The following is a 20,880-nucleotide window of genomic DNA, read 5'->3' as shown; positions in this document are numbered from 1 at the left end:
AGAGATATTCATATTTTTGCTAACATCTCTAAACTGAAACATCGTCGTTCGCTTACAAACAAAAATGGCTGCCATTCAGTAAAGGTGAAAGGCAAATTTTTTTAAAAAATTGTTTTGAACTTCTCAATTATAGGGCAATCACATATAAACAAATTAAAATATTTAAAAATGGTCACGCAACCTGAATTTTTTTGGGCCACTTCATTTGGATTGACCCCATGTGATACTAGCAAAACTTCACAGCATTCCTCTGGCAGACTCTCCATCAGCCATTGTGAGTGCTGTTTTCAAATTAAATATCTCAACATGCGAAGTTCCAATTCGTCACTCTTCAGAGTGCAGCACTTCCAACCAGAGCCTAGGACACAGCAAATGTAGCCAACTCGGACTTTGCCAACAGCAGTGGTTCCCTTATGGCGACAGGCTGTTTACTCAGCTTGCACCATCAAGAATTGTAATTGTGTTAGATCAGCATGATCTATCAGTTGCAGTCATTCAGGAACTCTTTCAGTTGCCATCCCAAATTTCATGTGTTATTAATGAAGTTCTGTTGTTTTCGGCATCCTGGGTACTGTTCTCTTCTCGTAGTGTGCAGCATCCACAACAGGATACTGTGGTGGTGCTGAGGTAAATGTTTCTTTTTTTCTGTGTTGGTCTCATCTTAACAACCAGTGTTTTGCTTTGGGGTTTTTGGCCCCAGTGTCTTGTGCTCAACCAGGTAGTTTGGCTCACTCTTGTTCTGTTATTCTGTATCTTATTCTTCCTAGTTTGCCTTGTCTCTGTCTTGTGCTAGTGCAGCATCATTCCTTTCCTTAGGGTTTTTCTTTGTGTCATTCCACTGTGCCCTTCCACTTACTTGCTTCCTGTCATCATTGGACTTTTTCATGTTTTCAGCATTGATCCCACATGCCCACTTGATGTGGCTGCTTCCACACTGGAACTGTCACTCCTGCAGCTTTTCCAGCTACGGGAGAAGCATTTTCACTGTTTGACACACGACAGCTCTTGCTTGACCCAGCATTGTTCTTTGTGATGCCCCCATGTGCTGTAGACAGTGTGGCACATATTCTGCAACGCACACAGAGTTTCTTGCTTCTTCTACTGTGCCCCACACATCCTGAAGCTCCAACTGCCCAGGACTTGTATCTGCTTCCTCCAGAATTTGACAATGCCTTGGATTCATGGCTCTCTTTCCTTGCTGCACTGGCCTGCCTCCTCCTGGCTTCTGCTCTTCTTGATATTTGTCTCCTGGTGACCTCTGGCCCCTTGGTCTCTGTCCTCTCTGCCTAGAGCATGCATACCTCCAGCACTGACTCCTCTGACCCAACCCCAGTGTCCCCAGCCCCTGCGCCCCCTACACCAACACCCCCTGTCCTGGAAACCCTTGTCCCATCACCCCCTGCCCTGATGTCACTTATTCAGGTCCCAGTGCTGCCAGCACTCTCACTGCTGGCCCAGCATATCTTGGTCCGAAGCACCACACTTCAGCACTTTCACCTCCTACTCCACGACTCCCCACTCTGGCACCTCATGCTCCAGCACCTCCTGCTCTGGCACTTCCTGTTGTGGCACCACCAGCTCCAGCACCACCTCCTCCTGCACAGTCAGCAGCCTTGCCACTGACCCTGGTGACTCTTTAGGTTCTAGAATCTCCAGTGGTGTCCTTGCTGCTGGCTAGCAGGCTAGCACCTCGCACACTACCGGCCCACAAACTGCCAGCCAGCACACCATTGACCCACTTCTCGCCAGCCTGTGTGCTGCCAGCTCGCACAACATTGGCCTGCCCAGGGCAGTCCTCCATTGGCAATGCCAGTGTGCTACTTGTGCCTTTCAGTTGTGTACTCTTCAAGACCTCACTTTCTCAGGACAATGGTGACAACGCTTTTCCCTCTGCTGTCTCCATTGACTACACCTTGGTCCCCGTTAGACACATTGCCCTGGGTCCAGCCTACACTTCTGCCTGTTGCAAATATTCACCCCACATCCTTGGAGCCCAGATTCCTCTCCCAGGCCTCCTCCCTTCTCAGTGTGGGTTTTCCCCATCTCATTCTCACTTTCTTCTCCATCAAGCATCTCCACACGCACTTTCCGCCTTCTGAGGAAACCTGCCTGGTGTCCTCCTGACCTGGTCACCCCCTTCTGATGTCTTTTGTTGCAATCATCTCAGGCAGCCTTGTGGACTTCCCTGCACCTTCTGTCCTCCAGTCTTGGAAGGTTTACTAGAAGTCCTGGCTGTGGCAGGTTTTGCTGCCTTTGGTGGCCTGGTTGCACTTTCTCAATGACAAACCTGGAGGTCTATTCTTTGCCTCTTGTTCACCTCCTTATCTGCCCAGTGGCTGCCCTCCACCAGCCACACCTGACACTATTCACACCTTCTGCTGGAAGCTCACAGACCTGGGTGGCCTTCCTTCCAAGGGTGGTTCAGTGCCCTGGTCTCCTCCCACTGCTGGCAGTGAGGTCTTCGACTCCTCCTGGGATATTCATTTAAGCTGTTGCACTGGACCCCTTTGCTACTTTGTACTGTCCAGCCAATGCTGCCAGGCTATGCCCATTGGCAATGTTGTGTTGTGGTCGCCACATGTACTTTACTCACGTCCTCCCGACTGTCTGGTGTTGGGACCACAAGGGATTCTTTGTGGCCATTGTGCCAGGAGCCTGCTGCACTCTTTGTGCCTGCATATTTCCAGACACTGCTTACAATCTCACCTCTGTTGCATGCCGGGACATCTCCCTCTGGAAGGGACTCTTCTTCTTTGTGATTGCTTTGTTGTCTCTCTCTGGGGAAGACAAGATGCCACATCCATAGCTGTTACCTATGTCACAGACAACAGACTCCAGCAGGATAGCTATACCATCTCTTCAGTAGGGGAAAGGAATGCAGCAGTCTTGGCTGTTGCCTATGTCAAAGCTGCCAAATACACAGCAAGATGGCTCCACTGTCTCCTCTGTATGAGGAAAGGAGAAATGTAGCATCGTGGCTGTCATCTTACTATCAAGCCACCAGTCACACAACAGTGTTCCATGTGTTGCTACCATGTGAAGGTGCCTGCAACATGACCGCAGTTCAGCCTGCCTGTTCCAGCCACTACAATAACAGAGAGCACCGACAGTGCCGCTATTGCCTGCACTATCTCAATATATATATCTTTGCGGTATTCCTCCACCAGACAGCCTTATAGGACACCACCTAGAAGCTCTCCAGCCAGTACAAGTTCCAGTCTCCACCTCAGCGCTTTGACATTGGAAGCTGCGATTCATCATTCGTCAGAGTGCAGTGCTGCCAGTCAGCACTGCACTAGTGCAGCCTATACAGACTTTGCCTGCAGCAGTGTTTCCTCTACTGTGAGGGACTTTGCACTCAGGTTGTACCCTCAAGAACTTTTAGTCTGTTAATGAGAAGTTCTTATCAGATCAGGAGAATCTTTAATTTCAGCTGCAAATCAGAGCGAAATGGTTTTGTACTATCTGTGTCAATAATAAGATTCTGTTCTTCTTGGCTACCTGGGCACCATTCTCTTCTCATAGTATGTATCACCTACAGTGGGGAAATACAAAAAGTAATGATAGTAATGAGGGTACTGAACATAGGTATGGTTACCTTAAAAGTAAAAGGTATTTCAAAGCTGAGCTCTTTTTTTTTTTCAATAAAGAAAGAAAAAAATAAACAAACAAAAAGGCAGGTGAAATGTACACAGAAGGAGCTCAAAATAAGTGTACGGCATCATGGGAAGTTAGGCAAGGTCATTCTTCTGGCCAGACATTTCAAAACTCTACATGATTGAGGAGATATGAATGTTTACATTGTCACATCAGTGAATGTGAAGACAAAATTAAGGTCAGAGACACAACTGCAAGAGATTTATTTGTTCCCAGGCTGTCTGAATGGCCTGTCTTCACTGATGACGATGTAAATAAAACAGAAAGAAACTTCCACATGGGAAAAATATATTAAAAATAAAGATTCCAAGACTTACCAAGCGGGAAAGCGCCGGCAGACAGGCACATGAACAAAACACACAAACACACACACAGAATTACAAGCTTTCGCAACTGGCAGTTGCTTCGTCAGGAAGGAAGGAAGGAGAGGGAAAAATGAAAGGGTGTGGGTTTTAAGGGAGAGGGTAAGGAGTCATTCCAATCCCGGGAGCGGAAAGACTTCCCTTAGGGGAAAAAAAGGACAGGTATACACTCGCGCACACACACACACACACACATATCCATCCGCACATACACAGACACAAGCAGGCTGCTTCCACATGGGAAAAATATATTGGGAAAGCGCCGGCAGACAGGCACATGAACAAAACACACAAACACACACACAGAATTACGAGCTTTCGCAACTGGCAGTTGCTTCGTCAGGATGGATATGTGTGTGTGTGTGTGTGTGTGTGTGTGTGTGTGTGTGTGTGTGTGTGTGTGTGTGTGTGTGTGTGTGTGTGTGTGTGTGTGTGCGAGTGTACACCTGTCCTTTTTTTCCCCTAAGGGAAGTCTTTCCGCTCCCGGGATTGGAATGACTCCTTACCCTCTCCCTTAAAACCCACATCCTTTCATTTTTCCCTCTCCTTCCCTCTTTCCTGACGAAGCAACTGCCAGTTGCGAAAGCTCGTAATTCTGTGTGTGTGTTTGTGTGTTTTGTTCATGTGCCTGTCTGCCGGCGCTTTCCCGCTTGGTAAGTCTTAAGCTGATATAAACAAGTATTGCTTATTAGAAGACAACAAGTCCAAAGAACATAAAAATATTAATATTAATTGATGAAAGGAGAAAATATAAAAATGCAGTAAATGAAGCAGGCAAAAAGGAATACAAACGTCTCAAAAATGAGATCGACAGGAAGTGCAAAATGGCTAAACAGGGATGGCTAGAGGACAAATGTAAGGATGTAGAAGCTTATCTCACTAGGGGTAAGATAGATACTGCCTACAGGAAAATTAAAGAGACCTTTGGAGAGAAGAGAACCACGAGTATGAATATCAAGAGCTCAGATGGCAGCCCAGTTCTAAGCAAAGAAGGGAAGGCAGAAAGGTGGAAGGAGTATATAGAAGGTTTATACAAGGGCGATGTACTTGAGGACAATATTATGGAAATGGAAGAGGATGTAGATGAAGACGAAATGGGAGATACGATACTGCGTGAAGAGTTTGACAGAGCACTGAAAGACCTGAGTCGAAACAAGGCCCCCGGAGTAGACAACATTTCATTCGAACTACTGATGGCCTTGGGAGAGCCAGTCATGACAAAACTCTACCAGCTGGTGAGCAAGATGTATGAGACAGGCGAAATACCCTCAGACTTCAAGAAGAATATAATAATTCCAATCCCAAAGAAAGCAGGTGCTGACAGATGTGAAAATTATCGAACTATCAGTTTAATAAGCCACGGCTGCAAAATACTAACGCGAATTCTTTACAGACGAATGGAAAAACTGGTAGATGCAGACCTCGGGGAAGATCAGTTTGGATTCCGTCGAAATGTTGGAACACGTGAGGCAATACTGACCTTACGACTTATCTTAGAAGAAAGATTAAGAAAAGGCAAACCTACGTTTCTAGCATTTGTAGACTTAGAGAAAGCTTTTGACAATGTTGACTGGAATACTCTTTTTCAAATTCTAAAGGTGGCAGGGGTAAAATACAGGGAGCGAAAGGCTATTTATAATTTGTACAGAAACCAGATGGCAGTAATAAGAGTCGAGGGGCATGAAAGGGAAGCAGTGGTTGGGAAAGGAGTGAGACAGGGTTGTAGCCTCTCCCCGATGTTATTCAATCTGTATATTGAGCAAGCAGTAAAGGAAACAAAAGAAAAATTTGGAGTAGGTATTAAAATTCATGGAGACGAAGTAAAAACTTTGAGGTTCGCCGATGACATTGTAATTCTGTCAGAGACGGCAAAGGACTTGGAAGAGCAGTTGAACGGAATGGACAGTGTCTTGAAAGGAGGATATAAGATGAACATTAACAAAAGCAAAACGAGGATAATGGAATGTAGTCAAATTAAATCGGGTGATGCTGAGGGAATTAGATTAGGAAATGAGACACTTAAAGTAGTAAAGGAGTTTTGCTATTTGGGGAGCAAAATAACTGATGATGGTCGAAGTAGAGAGGATATAAAATGTAGACTGGCAATGGCAAGGAAAGCGTTTCTGAAGAAGAGAAATTTGTTAACATCGAATATAGATTTATGTATCAGGAAGTCGTTTCTGAAAGTATTTGTTTGGAGTGTAGCCATGTATGGAAGTGAAACATGGACGATAACTAGTTTGGACAAGAAGAGAATAGAAGCTTTCGAAATGTGGTGCTACAGAAGAATACTGAAGATAAGGTGGATAGATCACGTAACTAATGAGGAGGTATTGAATAGGATTGGGGAGAAGAGAAGTTTGTGGCACAACTTGACTAGAAGAAGGGATCGGTTGGTAGGACATGTTTTGAGGCATCAAGGGATCACAAATTTAGCATTGGAGGGCAGTGTGGAGGGTAAAAATCGTAGAGGGAGACCGAGAGATGAGTACACTAAGCAGATTCAGAAGGATGTAGGTTGCAGTAGGTACTGGGAGATGAAGAAGCTTGCACAGGATAGAGTAGCATGGAGAGCTGCATCAAACCAGTCTCAGGACTGAATACAACAACAACAACAACTGGAAATGTTGGTGAATTATATATTTTCATCTTCACTCCTGGCTATTAAAACTGCAACACCATATGTAAGACATGGGAGGAACATCAAATTGGCTTGAAGTATATTACATGCTTAGATATGCCCATGATTAGCATTTCAGCACAACTACACAAAGTGTTGTGCCATATACATTCTGTATATAAAGAAAGATTATGCAGTGGTTTCTCACTCGAAAATCATGTTTGAATGTTGTCTGTTTGTGGGAAGATCATGTTATGCTTCATGTAAGAAGGAGAAACAGCTACCAGTATCTGTCAGAATTTGATAGTGGCAGGATTGTGGGATGCTGAGACTGCAGTTTATTGGTTCACAATATTGCTGCTCATGTTGATCGGGATTTCATTGCTGTCAATGAATATGGAAATGGGTTCAGAATGATCATACTCAACTCTGTAATGATCTCAGTGACCTCAAATGGCTACCACCTGAGAGGACAGGCATATTTATATTAGGAAATTAGTTTTTTTGTAGCAAGACAGGTGTGATCATGTCTGGAACTCCACAGGCTGCCAGTGCAGTGATCATTGCTCCTGCCTCCCATCATGCAGAAGTCGAGAGTTCTGCCACAACATTGGTTCACTCAACAATAACATTGATAATCAATTTTGGAAAATAAAATGTAATTGGATAGATAAAAAAATCCAGTCACCAAGTGGCAGCAGGAGAATACACATATAAAGTTATTTAAATTTGCAAGCTTTCAGAGCCAGTGGTTACTTCTGGCAGAAGGGTTGAAGGAGAATGAAGAGGGGTAAAGGAAAAGAACTGGTGAGGTTTAAGAAATAGGGAGAGTCTGGAAAAGTTACATACAGCTCTATGTTGGGGGAGACTTACCTGCCGGGCTGTGAAGGAAAGACTTCTTTCCTTCTCATCCCATACAGTAAATCTTTCCTGACCCAGGCTTTTGGACATTTTTTTCTGAGCTGTACCCATCTGCTAATCTCACCAGTCCTTTTCCTTCACCCTTCTTCCTTTTTCTTCATCTGTTCTGTCAGAAAAAGCAGCCACTGATTCTAAAAGCTTTTAAATTTAAACACCCTTATGTGTGTATTCTCTTGTTGAGTGGATTTTTTTTGTCTATTATATTTTCAACAACAACACTGGATGCAGGAATTTCACCACATCTATTTAGACAAACAGTGCCACTCCTGTGTACAGTGCCATTGTGGGGTACACTTCTGTTGGCAAGTTTCTGTCTGCTGCTGTGTCAAGAGGAAATACTACAGTGATCACCATGTTGACAGTCTGTGGAGCTCTAGACATCATTTCACTTTCTTTGTGGATACTGGCCTTGCTGCAAATAAGCCTATTTCCTCACTGAAGTGGGCTGTGACATGGCTGTACAATCCTGCACAGCCATGTGAATAATATGTCTGACGTCTTAGGTGTTAGTTGTGTAGAGCCGTTGACATCCTGCATGGCACTGACTACACTATTACTGAATCTAGGCCTATAGTTTTCTTATTTGCATGATAGTCAAGGGATACCAATAAATGTGAGAAATAGTATCATGGAATGATAAATTGCAGTCTAGAAATAACATGATTCTGTTACTGCTGAATTCCGATAGGTGCTGGTGGGTGTTTCATATATATGGCAATACTCTTACCCTGTTGAATGCTGATGTGTAGAGGTAGAAAACCTAAATGTTATTGTATTTTACATTTGCAGTGTACTAGGAAAACTTTCTCAGAATTCATGAGAGAAAAGGGTGAATATGAATCCTGTACTGAATATATTTTAATATTTCCTGTGTGCAGAAATATTTACAAATGCAGAATTTCTGATCACTCAGCATTGTTTATTGAAGTAGCAGATAGAAGCAAAGAAAAACCATTAAAAAAATTAATGAAATGTAACTTCAGTCAAGAAAATTTGATTGTGAATCATGACCATTTAAAAAAGACAGTGTTTCACCATGACAATAATATTTCAAATAGTTCATATTTCTATAAGTTCCCAAGCAATTTTCTGGGTCATTTTGGTAAAACATTATCATCAAAGATGTGCCATAGCAAAGTGGCCAGTAAATTAAAATGGGTCACTAAAGGCACAAAAATCTCTTTTTCTAGGAAAAGGCCACTATAAAAACAACTAAAATTTAACTGAAATACTACTTTTATTGAATATGTTAAATGTTATAAGATTGCTGTGTATGCAGCAAAAAGAGTCAAGCTATAATTTAAGATGTAAAACTAAATCAAAGACAGTATGGTCCATCATTAAATCTAAATTGAAGTTAAAGTGTATAAGAACAAATTTCTAAAATTTAGGTTGAAAATAATACCATTGTAAATCCTGCACAAATATCATAGTGCAACAATGAATTTTTCATAGATGTAACAAAGTCAAATGTCAGTGTATGGTAGTATATTACTGGAAATAAATAAACCCCCTTGGGTTTGGTCAGAAGTTTGTGTCTCTCACAAAATTCAAAAATATTTTGACAATGGTCATTATTGTCATTAAAACAAATATTCTGCAGTTTAAGATGGGATATCTATAAACATAATGAAATAATTGCATCCAATAGTTACATTAATAAATCATTGTTTAGAACAAGATGTTTTCCAGATGTATTAAAATATACAAAGATAAAACCACTCTTCAAGAAAGGGTTGATGTAAATATTTGAAATTATCATCCTGTTTCTCCATACACTGCGTTATTAAAAGTGTTTGAGAAAGTAATTTCTATCCAGATACAAAATTTTATTGTAAAATTTGTCATTATTTTGAATAACTGGTTTGGTTTACATTAATAAAAAAACACTATGGATGTCATAAATAACCTTTATGACCATGGCAACACACACATAATTACAGGCATAATACTTTATTACATCTAGAATGACCGGTACAATATGGCACTTGCCACCACAGATTGGCTATAGTCTGATGAAAAGATCACAGGCATGGAATCTATGAGGATCACCATACCCCTCTCTGTCAGGAGCAGAGAATGACTGATACCCTGGATGAAGTATGTATGGCCGTGATGTGGAGACAGTGCCAACATCCATGGAGTCCTCAGAGACGAGGGTGGAGAGTAACTCCATCTTGGCAGAAACCTTAGAATATGGGAAAAAGTGGCCTGTGCACAAGGAGTGTCTGCACTCTGTATCCTAGAAATGAATGGAACCATTTGTTAACCACTCCCGTTACTCCTAGTGCCTCCAACTTATGCAACAGTTTCTGGTGGTCAGCTGTATCAAATGGCTTAGACAGGTCTAGAAAAAGGCCAGTTGTGTAGCTGTTCTCATCTAGTGCTTCTAAAACTGTTTTTGTGAATTGTGCTATTGCTGATTCTGTGCCTCTGCCAGGCTTGAAACCATACTTGTCATTGCAGAGGAGGCTGAATTTGCATTGATAGCTTATAATCTTGTTATTCATTATTGTCTCTATCACTTTGGAAGTGGATGACAATAGGGCAATTGTTTGTAGTTCTCAGTGTTTTCTACATCACCTTTCTTGTGCACTGGTGAAATTTTTGCATGTTTCAGATAGTCAGGAGAGCAACCAGTTTTAAAGGATGGATTTCTGATTTCTGTTAGTGGAACTTTGATACCATTTACTCATTTCTTTCAGCATACACATTGGGATTTCATCTAAACCTGCCAAGTTTTTGTTCTGTTATTGGCTTACAACATTCTGTACTTCCTCCTCAGCAACTGGAAGCAGTACCACTGAGTTAGCTATATGGTTCTGCATTGGTTGATTAAAGCTTCTTGGAATTTTTTTCTGTAATTTTGTTGTAATGGTGCTAAAGTAGGTATTCACATAATTTGCTAATTCTTTCAGGTTAGTTGGTAAGTTTTCCTTGTTCTTGATTTGCGTGTTTGTACACTTCTGCTTCACAATTCCTGTTTCTTGTTTCACTACAGCCCATGTAGCTTTACTTTTATTATCGGCTAAATTTGTCAACCTGTCATTGGCTGATTTTTTTTATTGTGTTGAGTACCTTCCTGGAGATCATTTTGTAGTTTTTGTCGTAGGGCAGAAAATCTGGATCACTATTGTCATTTTTAATGGAGTTTAGGTATTTACAAGTTTGAGCATATTTTATAATTCCTTTAGTAATCCATTTATTTTTTGCAGGTATTCCAGTAGGAAGTAATGCTTTGGGGAATGTTTCTTCAAATTTTAGTTTAAACTCAGATACAAAATTGGAAAATTTCTTCTTCACTTCGGTTTCTGTGTAAACTCCTTCCCAATTTTCATGTGTTAACTGTAAGAAAAACTCTTTTATATACAAGCTGTTTGGATTCTTTTTCTACACAATCTTTTACTTTTATAAACTGTCATAGATGGTCTGACAGTCACAGATTTTTAACAAGTACATCACAGTTTCTTCTGCCTACATCTGTAGCTACATGGTTAGTGGTAGATGATGAATGTGTGATTGTTCTTGTTCCATGGTTTACTAGTGATGACAGGCCAAAATGACCTAGGATATTCAGATACATGTTACTGTTGTCATTGGTTTTAGCTGTATTTATGTGAAGGTCCCCACACAAAAGGATATTATGTTTCAGTGGCAATGCTAGTCCTAGGCTTTGCATAAGTTTTGAAAAGAATATCTTTAAGTTACCATTGGGAGAACGGTATACACATAATATAGTTAGTTTCTTGGGAATATCTATAGCAGCAATCTCTATTGCTGACACTTCAAAGTCTTTTTCTACAATTAACGAGATAATATCATTTCTGACATTAAATTCAATACTGTTCTTAACATAAATACATGATCCTCCACCTTTCATCATGTTTCTGCAATAAGAACATGCTTGGTGATACGAGGGTAAATTAATATATAAGATTTCATTTTCTCTGCACCAATGCTCTATGATGCAGATAACTGAGCTGTCTAAGAATTGTGACTCCACTCCCAGCTGTTGTACTTCGTTTTTTCCACACTGAATATTTTGGTGGAGTACGGTTAGACATTTAATGTTGCTTATCTTGGTGCCTTTGTCCTCATCATACATGCAGTTAAAAAATCCTTCAGATGGGAGGGAGATATTCTTTTCTGGGGCTGCCCCATGGATAGTTGTTTCCATGTCTGCTGCTGCTCCTACTATTGTTTGGATTACTGCTGCAGACTCGCAGCCAGAGTTCTTGTAAAAGGGCCCAGAGGTAGTGCAGGTGGTCACTTGTAGTATGTCTGGTAATAACAATCTCATCCAGCTAGCTGAAACAGTGCGGAGTAGTGGATGTGACTCGTTCCAGATAGCATTGACAAATTGCAGAGGCAGTTTTGAAAGATGTATTAAGAAATATGATACACTTGGACTCTCCATCTAAGAGTAACTGGTGATAAGTTTTAGAGAGGAATTGACCCCCTGCTAAGTATGTTAACAGCTCATCTGGACATGATAATGGGTATGTGTCAATCATGGGCTGTTAACCCAGGGTGATCTTAAAATCATCGCAAAGTCACAATTTACCAGAAGGTTTCCTCGTGATAACCAGGAGAGTGGCCCATTCAATAAGGGAAATTGAAACCTTAACCCCAAGAGAGGCAACCAACTCCAGCTCTGCCTCAGCTTGGGAGCTTAGGGCTATAGGAATCTGCCTAGTACAAAAAATTTAGGATGAGTTGACTGCTTCAAGGTTATGTGGGCTTCAAAGGTTGTGGAACTCTCTAGGCCTTCTGCAAAAACTACAACAAAAAGCTTGTTGGAATTGTGACCAGGAAATGGCCCTGACGTTAACACTTCTTAAATATCCATACCCATGTTTCCTAAAGTGGTATTTTGTGCATCTGACTGGCTGACTACTGCAGTATGGTCTTCTCCCCCTCCCCCTCCCCTCCCCCTCACCGCCCACCCCACTTACGACAGATGGTCCAATGCTGGGGGCATTCTTATCTATCATGCTGGTAGTAGGAAGATGCACGTGATGGCAACAGGGTGTGGTGACTGGAAAACTCTTTACATGCTGTGCAGAAGATGCTGGATTGGCCTGCTTGCACTGCCATGTTGTCAACCACTCTGAGCAAATGGACTCAGCTGAGCCACCCGATAGTGCTGCAATATTGCACCATGCTTTCAGCTGCTGGGCAATAGATAAACCTCTTTGAGGGAGGGGTTTTCTAAATGGAGAGCACATTGCTGGACTTCCTTATCTGGAGCAGGGCTGGTGATAACATCACAAACCATGATGTCCACGTACGATTCTTCTGACTTAGGTTTAACAAAATGGTACTTGTGATAAGCCCATGGAGGGTCACTGACCAGTCACGACAAGACTGATGGGGCTGCTTCTTGCATTGGTAGAATTCTACCCTAGCAGCCATGATGTTCTTATGGCAGTGATAATAGGAGGACAACACAAATTGTCAGACAACAATGAAGAGGGTTCCTGCAGTGGAGACAACTGATGCAACACATGATACAATGCAGAAGAAATCTGCAACAGAAACAGTGCATGTCATACCTCAGCATCCATAGTGCAGAAGGTGAGGAAATGTTGCAGGCAATGTTCATACATTTACCAGTCTTCTGCCACATCATCAAACAGCAGGAACAGTACTGGAGCTGAAGGGGGAGAGACAAACACCAGCACAGCTTGTCGTGTGACCATAAGCAGTTCCATCTGTTGTTGCACCAATGTTTGAAGCAGACAAGACATGAAAAGCAACAACACAGTGAAACATGAAAATTCTTGTGGCCAATGTGTTCTGACCATAAGAACACACAGACTATTACAGACACAACACTTTATTATGTCTGGAGTAATTCGTACAATATAACATTTGACATGGAGTGGCTATGCTACTAGTTCGATAAACATAGACCGTATGTCAACATAAAGCCTTGTGTGAGGCTGGCTGAGCCTGACTCTGCAAACTGTCGGCAGGCTGGTAGAGGGCCTTGTGAAAAGGCTGTGCACACAAGTAAGAGTGGCAGCCTCTGTGGGTGCTATTGCACCTAACAACTAAGCACCCAGATCAAGGGTGAAAATCTATGCAGGTCATCACAATAACTTTGTTGACAAGAGCAGCAATATACATGAATAATAATAAATGACTGAATATTTCAGAAATGTATACAGTACAATGCACCACCCTACAGTCAAAATTTGAAGAAAGTAAAATAAGCCATAAAAAAACAAACGAGAAAAAAATTTTGTAAAATTTCTACAGGAAAATCTAGATAAGAAATTGAACTCTTGAGTTCGTATTGAGAAAAGTAAGTATTTTGCATTTGCACTGCAAATATCATCCAGTGCCACCATTATTTCTGATTAGTAATAAAGTGTAGCATTTTTTGTTTTTGTTGTTTTTGGGGAAGTTCTGGGTGGGGAAGGAGTAGTGTGAACAGAAGAGAAAGGGGAAAAAGTAAGGTGAAGCAATGGGATAAAGGTTAGTGGACAGTAAGGGAAGGGGAACAATTAAAGTGCAGGACATGCTGGAAACAGGGGGAAGGAGGGGACAGTTTACATCTGTGTAGTTCAGAGACCTTGTGCTGTAAGGGAGTATCCAAATAGTACACTTAGTGAAGCAGCTGTTGAAGTCATTTGTATCGTGGCGTGCAGCATGATCGGCAACTGAATGCCCAAGTTTGTGGTTTGCTAAGGTATGGCAGTGGTCAATCATGTAAGTAGACAGTCGGTTACTTGTCATGCCCAGGTAGAATGCTGTACAGTAATTGCAGCAGATAACATGGTCATACCTTTTACTGGTAGGAAACAACAGTGATTGCAGTGCAGTTGGAGGTGGTGTGTGGGTGAATAGAACAGGTCTTGTGCCTGGGCCAAAATTAAGGGAATGACCCATGATGTGCAGCTTTAGAGTAGGGATGGACAAGGTTTGTTGGGTATCAGAACACTAGTTTGTGTGATATGGATAGAATACCCCTCATCTCAGGGCATGGCAAGAGGTAGTTGATTCGCTGATGAAGGATGTGATTGAGCTTTTTAAGGCCAGGGTGATACCAGATAATCAGAGGAGTGTGGTTGGAGATGCTTGTTAACAAGTTTACTGGTGTCAGGAGGAGATGGAGTTGACGGTCTGTTTATGCATGAGCTGGATATGATATTAACCACCAATAAAGATTCTGGTAAAGTTGTTGGTACATTTCAACAACTTCTGCTTTCCAGTGCAGTTGCAGCATCCCCAGGTGGTGAGGCTGTAAGGAAGAGACATTTTTGGCATGGAACAGGTGGCAGCTGTCAAAGTGGAGGTACTTCTGGTGCTTGGTGTGCTTGATATGAACTGATGTACTTATGAAGCCATATGATAGATGGAGATCAAATTTTCAGAAGTGGCTCATTTAATGGAGAAGAAGCAGGTGAAGCAGATTTGAGAGTAGGTCATGGAGGCAAGAGAAAAGGTTGTCCTTGTCACGAGTCTACATCATGAAAATGTCATCAGTGAGTCTGAACTAGACAAGGATTTAGGTGCTAACTGGATAGGAAGGATTCCTTCAGATGGCCCATAAAAAAGTTGCCATAGGATGGTGGCATGAAAATACCCATGGCAGTAAAACAGATTTGTTTATAGATTTGCCCTTTGAAAGCAAAATAATTGTGGGACAGGCTGTGATTGGGCAGAGGATTAGGAAACAGGTGATGGGTTTGGTGTCAGGAGGACATTGGGAAAGGTAGTGTTACATGACCACAATGGCATAGGCATGGGGGGCTGTTGCTGTATAAAGTTGTCACATTTACAGTGACCAGCAAGGTGTCTGGCCATAACAGGACAAGAACTGTGGGAAGGTCATGGGGGAAGTGAACAATATCTTGAATGTAGGATGGCAGGTTATGGACAATAGTTTGGAGGTGTTTATCAACAAAGGTAAACGTTTATTTTGTGGGAGCATTGTTCCCAACCACAATGGGGTGATCAGTAAGACCTGTGGGTTTGGGTTTGAAGAGTTTGGAGGATATATCAAATGAACTCAAAACTAATGAGAATGCTCTTTTCTGTTACATGTTTCTATGCTACACACATCAGTCCACTAATGGGTGAGTGGTTGCCTTTCCCTTATTTTATGTATCATTAGCTGTAACATTATGTATAAGTACATTATGTTACTAATTTTTGGTGTGCCTTCTGTACCCTAATCAGATAATTAATTCACGCACATTATAAGGCAAATCACTATTCAAAATTCAGCATCTAAAATTTTTTTTATATAATTCATATTGCAACCAAGACAGGTTTTATTACATTGACAAAACCTCAAACTTAAAACAATTGTGTGAGAGTGTGAATTGTGTCAGATCTGTAAGGTGTGTTGATGGAGTCTTTTGTATACCAGTAGGTTAAAATTTATCATTTGCTTTGTAAGACCTGTTGAGACAGAGACATAGATTCATAATGTCAACTCAAGAAAGTATATTCCTGTCTGGAACTTTTAGTTCTTTGGCAAGTGGTGTAACCGCTGTATTTTTTAATGTTTTGTTATTAATGAAAGTGTCTACATCTTTAAGAATGAGAAATTTTTTTTTGTTTTGTTTGAATGTTGACTGTTGTTGTTGTGGCCTTCAGTCCTGAGACTGGTTTGATGCAGCTCTCCATACTACTCTATCCTGTGCAAGCTTCTTCATCTCCCAGTACCTACTACAGCCTTCATCCTTCTGAATGTGCTTAGTGTACTCATCCCTTGGTCTCCCTCTTCGATTTTTACCCTCCACACTGCCCTCCAATACTAAATTGGTGATCCCTTGATGTCTCAGAGTATGTCCTACCAACCGATCCCTTCTTCTAGTCAAGTCGTGCCACAAACTTCTCTTCTCCCTAATACTATTCAATACCTCCTCATTCGTTATATGATCTACCCATCTAATCTTCAGCATTCTTCTGTAGCACCACATTTCTAAAGCTTCTATTCTCTTCATCGTCCACGTTTCACTTCCATACATGGCTACACTCCATACAAATACTTTCAGAAACGACTTCCTGACATTTAAATCTATACTTGATGCTAACAAATTTTTCTTCTTCAGAAATGCTTTCCTTGCCATTGCCAGTCTACATTTTATATCCTCTCTACTTTGACCATCGTCAGTTATTTTGTTCCCCAAATAGGAAAACTCCTTTACTACTTTAAGTGTCTCATTTCCTAATCTAATTCCCTCAGCATCACCAGACTTAATTCGACTACATTCCATTATCCTCATTTTGCTTTTGTTGATGTTCATCTTATATCCTCCTTTCAAGACACTATCCATTCCGTTCAACTGCTCTTCCAAGTCCTTTGCTGTCTCTGACAGAATTACAATGTCATCAACGAACCTCAAAGTTTTTATTTTTTCTCCATGGATTTTAATACCTACTCCAAATTTTTCTTTTGTTTCCTTCAGTGCTTGCTCAATATACAGATTGAATAACATTGGGGAGAGGCTACAACCCTGTCTCACTCATTTCCCAACCACTGCTTCTCTTTCATGCCCGTCAACTCTAATAACTGCCATCTGGTTTCTGTACAAATTGTAAATAGCCTTTCGCTCCCTGTATTTTACCCCTGCCACCTTCAGAATTTGAAAGAGAGTATTCCAGTCAACATTTTCAAAAGCTTTCTCTAAGTCTACAAATGCTAGAAATGTAGGTTTGCCTTTCCGTAATCTTTCTTCTAAGATAAGTCATAGGGTCAGTATTGCCTCACTGATAGTTCAGTAATTTTCACATCTTTCAACACCTGCTTTCTTTGGGATTGGAATTATTATATTCTTCTGGAAGTCTGAGGGTATTTTGCCTGTCTCATACATCTTGCTCACCAGACGATAGAGTTTTGTCAGGATTGGCTCTCCCAAGGCTGTCAGTAGTTCTAATGGAATGTTGTCTACTCCGGGGGCCTTGTTTCAACTCAGGTCTTTCAGTGCTCTGTCATACTCTTCACGCAGTATCATATCCCCCATTTCATCTTCATCTACATCCCCTTCCATTTCCATAATATTGTCTTCAAGTACATTGCCCTTGTACAGACCCTCTATATACTCCTTTCACCTTTCTGCTTTCCCTTCTTTGCTTAGAACTGGGTTGCCATCTGAGCTCTTGATATTCTTGCAAGTGGTTCTCCTTTCTCCAAAGGTCTCTTTAATTTTCCTGTAGGCAGTATCTATCTTACCCCTAGTGAGATAAGCCTCTATATCCTTACATTTGTCCTCCAGCCATTCCTGCTTAGCCATTTTTGAGGCGCTTGTATGCCATTTTGCCTGCTTTACTTACTGCATTTTTATATTTTCTCCTTTCATCAAATAAATTCCATATTTCTTCTGTTACCCAAGGATTTCGACTAGCCCTCGTCTTTTTACTTATTTGGTCCTCTGCTGCCTTCACTATTTCATCTCTCAAAGCTACCCATTCTTCTTCTACTGCATTTCTTTCCACCATTCCTGTTAATTGTTCCCTTATGCTCTCCCTGAAACTCTGTACAACCTCTGGTTCTTTCAGCTTATCCAGGTCCCATCTTCTTAAATTCCCACCTTTTTGCAATTTCTTCAGTTTTAATGTACAGTTCATAACTAACAGATTGTGGTCAGAGTCCACATCTATCTGATACCTTCTAGTATTTCCAGGATTCTTCCATGTATACAACCTTCTTTCATGATTCTATGTTGGGGAGGCAAGAGTCCTATATTGGAAAATCTTAAAAAAGAAAGGCAAATCACTCAGAGCCCACGAGAGATATCGATCTTTAGTGACTTGCTTTTAATAACATTTTCTAAAGTTCTTGATAAAGTTATGTACAGGATGAACCATAACTCCACTGACAAACTTTCACAGGCTGTTCAGGGATACCTTACAAGTATTTTGGTGTGCAGCTCTTTCATTTCATTCAGAGAACCCACGCATGAGGTGCATATCAGTCAACTCTTCATCAGAAAAACCTATCCATAAACCTGTATATCACTGTCAATGTATGACTAACACTGCCAGAAAAACAAACCTAAGGCAGAACCAAGCATTACTGGATGCTAGCTTGAAGGCAAAGAGTAAAATGGTTACCGTACTTCTGTACAGCAGGAACCATGAGCAAATGGAAACAAGACACACAGCATGTGATATCAATATTTGCAGTGTTGTGCACTATTTTTGGTGCAATGCAGATACAAAGCTAATTGGTGCAAGAAACAAAATGAAATCCAATAACTTAGTAAAGAGCTGCTAGAGACCAAATGTCTCTTATACAAAAATCATAAAGAGGTATCCCCAAACAACCTTTGAAAATTTCTTCATGGAGTTCTGGTTTACCTTGTATATAAGGATACTGACACCCTCAGCAGCCCAAACATCATTAACTATTTACAGAAAGAGATTTTTACAAACCAGATTTCAACAGTGATGTGTTAGAATCTCTAGACAGGAAAAAGTTTTGTAATCTTCCCCTCCCTCACATCACCTGTTGATAGTAACTTATTTCTTAATTAATTTATTCTAATAAGCTTCGAGAGGAGTAGGATTTACAGACAAACTTTTTTTTTTTTTTTTTTTTTTTTTTTTTTTTTTTTTTTTTTTTTTTTTTTTACAGTTGGCACCAGTTTGCTATGTCTAGGGGTTGATTCTTGAGGCTGAAATTTTTGTCTTTGCAGGTTTCAAATAACGCGATAATGTTTAAGTAATAAGCCTGCTCCGTAATTTCTATTTTTGTAATTTTTATTATGTCACATTCTTCAATTTCACAGTGTCTTAACAATTTCCACTTTATTTTCAAAAGTGACATTGTTATTGCCAAGCATAAAAACATGTCCAATCACATCAGAGGCTTGTCCACTACTAATACACTATGCACTACTAACAGTATTCCAAAGAGTTTACTGATTTTGCTGACAAATTAATTTTCACAAATTTATGTCATTATTTTATTATTGAATCCAGAAGTAAAGGTAATAAATATTGTCAGATTGTGCAATTAATAATAGGAATTTTATGTATGCCAGATATTTTGTAATTTCAAATAATTCTAAAAGAACAGCAATTTTAACTGTTCATACAGAGTTAGTACATATTGATTGTAACAAAGTAATTTCTTTTTATGCATTTTAGCCTGAAATATACTACATCATATACAAAATGATATGAAATTCTTTTAGTTAAACAGCTGAGATAATATTATTAACCTATACAAGATTCAAAAATATTTTTGGTATTGATTGCTTCTGTTGAATAAAGGTAATGTTAGAGGAGGCTATCGCTTTACAATATCCCCCTGACAAAATTTGGAAACAATGTGTTTACAGTATTTTGTGATGGACTATAAGCTTTGCCAAATGGTGTAAAAATGATGCCAAAAGTTACAATATGTTGTTGTTGTTGTGGTCTTCAGTCCTGAGACTGGTTTGATGCAGCTCTCCATGCTACTGTATCCTGTGCAAGCTTCTTCAGCTCCCAGTACTTACTGCAACCTACATCCTTTTGAACCTGCTTAGTGTATTCATCTCTTGATCTCCCTCTATGGTTTTTACCCTCCACGCTGCCCTCCAATGCTAAATTTGTGATCCCTTGATGCCTCAGAACATGTACTACCACCCGGTCCCGTCTTCTTCTCAAGTTGTGCCACAAACTTCTCTTCTCCCCAATTCTATTCAATACCTCCTTATTAGTTATGTGATCTACCCATCTAATCTTCAGCATTCTTCAGTAACACCACATTTCGAAAGCTTCTATTTTCTTCTTGTCCAAACTATTTATCATTCATGTTTCACTTCCGTACATGGCTACACTCCATACAAATACTTTCAGAAACGACTTCCTGACACTTAAATCTATACTCGATGTTAACAAATTTCTCTTCTTCAGAAACGTTTTCCTTACCATTGCCAGTCTACATTTTATATCCTCTCTACGTCAACCATCGTTAGTTATTTTGTTCCCCAAATAGGAAAACTCCTTTATTACTTTAAGTGTCTCATTTCCTAATCTAATTCCCTCAGCATGAGCCGACTTAATTCGGCTACATTCCATTATCCTTGTTTTGCTTTTGTTGATGTTCATCTTATATCCTCCTTTCAAGACACTGTCCATTCCGTTCAACTTCTCTTCCAAGTCCTTTGCTGTCTCTGACAGAATCACAATGTCATCACGAACCTCAAAGTTTTTAGTTCTTATCCATGGATTTTAATACCTACTCCAAATTTTTCTTTTGTTTCCTTTACTGCTTGCTCAATATACAGATTGAATAACATTGGGGAGAGGCTACAACCCTGTCTCACTCCCTTCCCAACCACTGCTTCCCTTTCATGCCCCTCGACTCTT

At 40.6% G+C, this 20,880-nt stretch overlaps 1 protein-coding gene across 1 annotated transcript in view; it reads left to right on the top strand.

Moving 5' to 3' along the window:
• The window catches only part of LOC126336333 (uncharacterized), a 257,872-nt gene that overhangs the window by 190,278 nt on the left and 46,714 nt on the right, over positions 1-20,880 (top strand). The gene's annotated exons all lie outside the window — the stretch shown is intronic.

This window comes from Schistocerca gregaria, chromosome 2 (assembly GCF_023897955.1).
Source record: "Schistocerca gregaria isolate iqSchGreg1 chromosome 2, iqSchGreg1.2, whole genome shotgun sequence".
Classification (NCBI taxonomy): Eukaryota; Metazoa; Arthropoda; class Insecta; order Orthoptera; family Acrididae; genus Schistocerca; species Schistocerca gregaria.
Note: the sequence above shows the minus strand (reverse complement) of the source record. Positions and strands in the feature narration are given on the sequence as shown.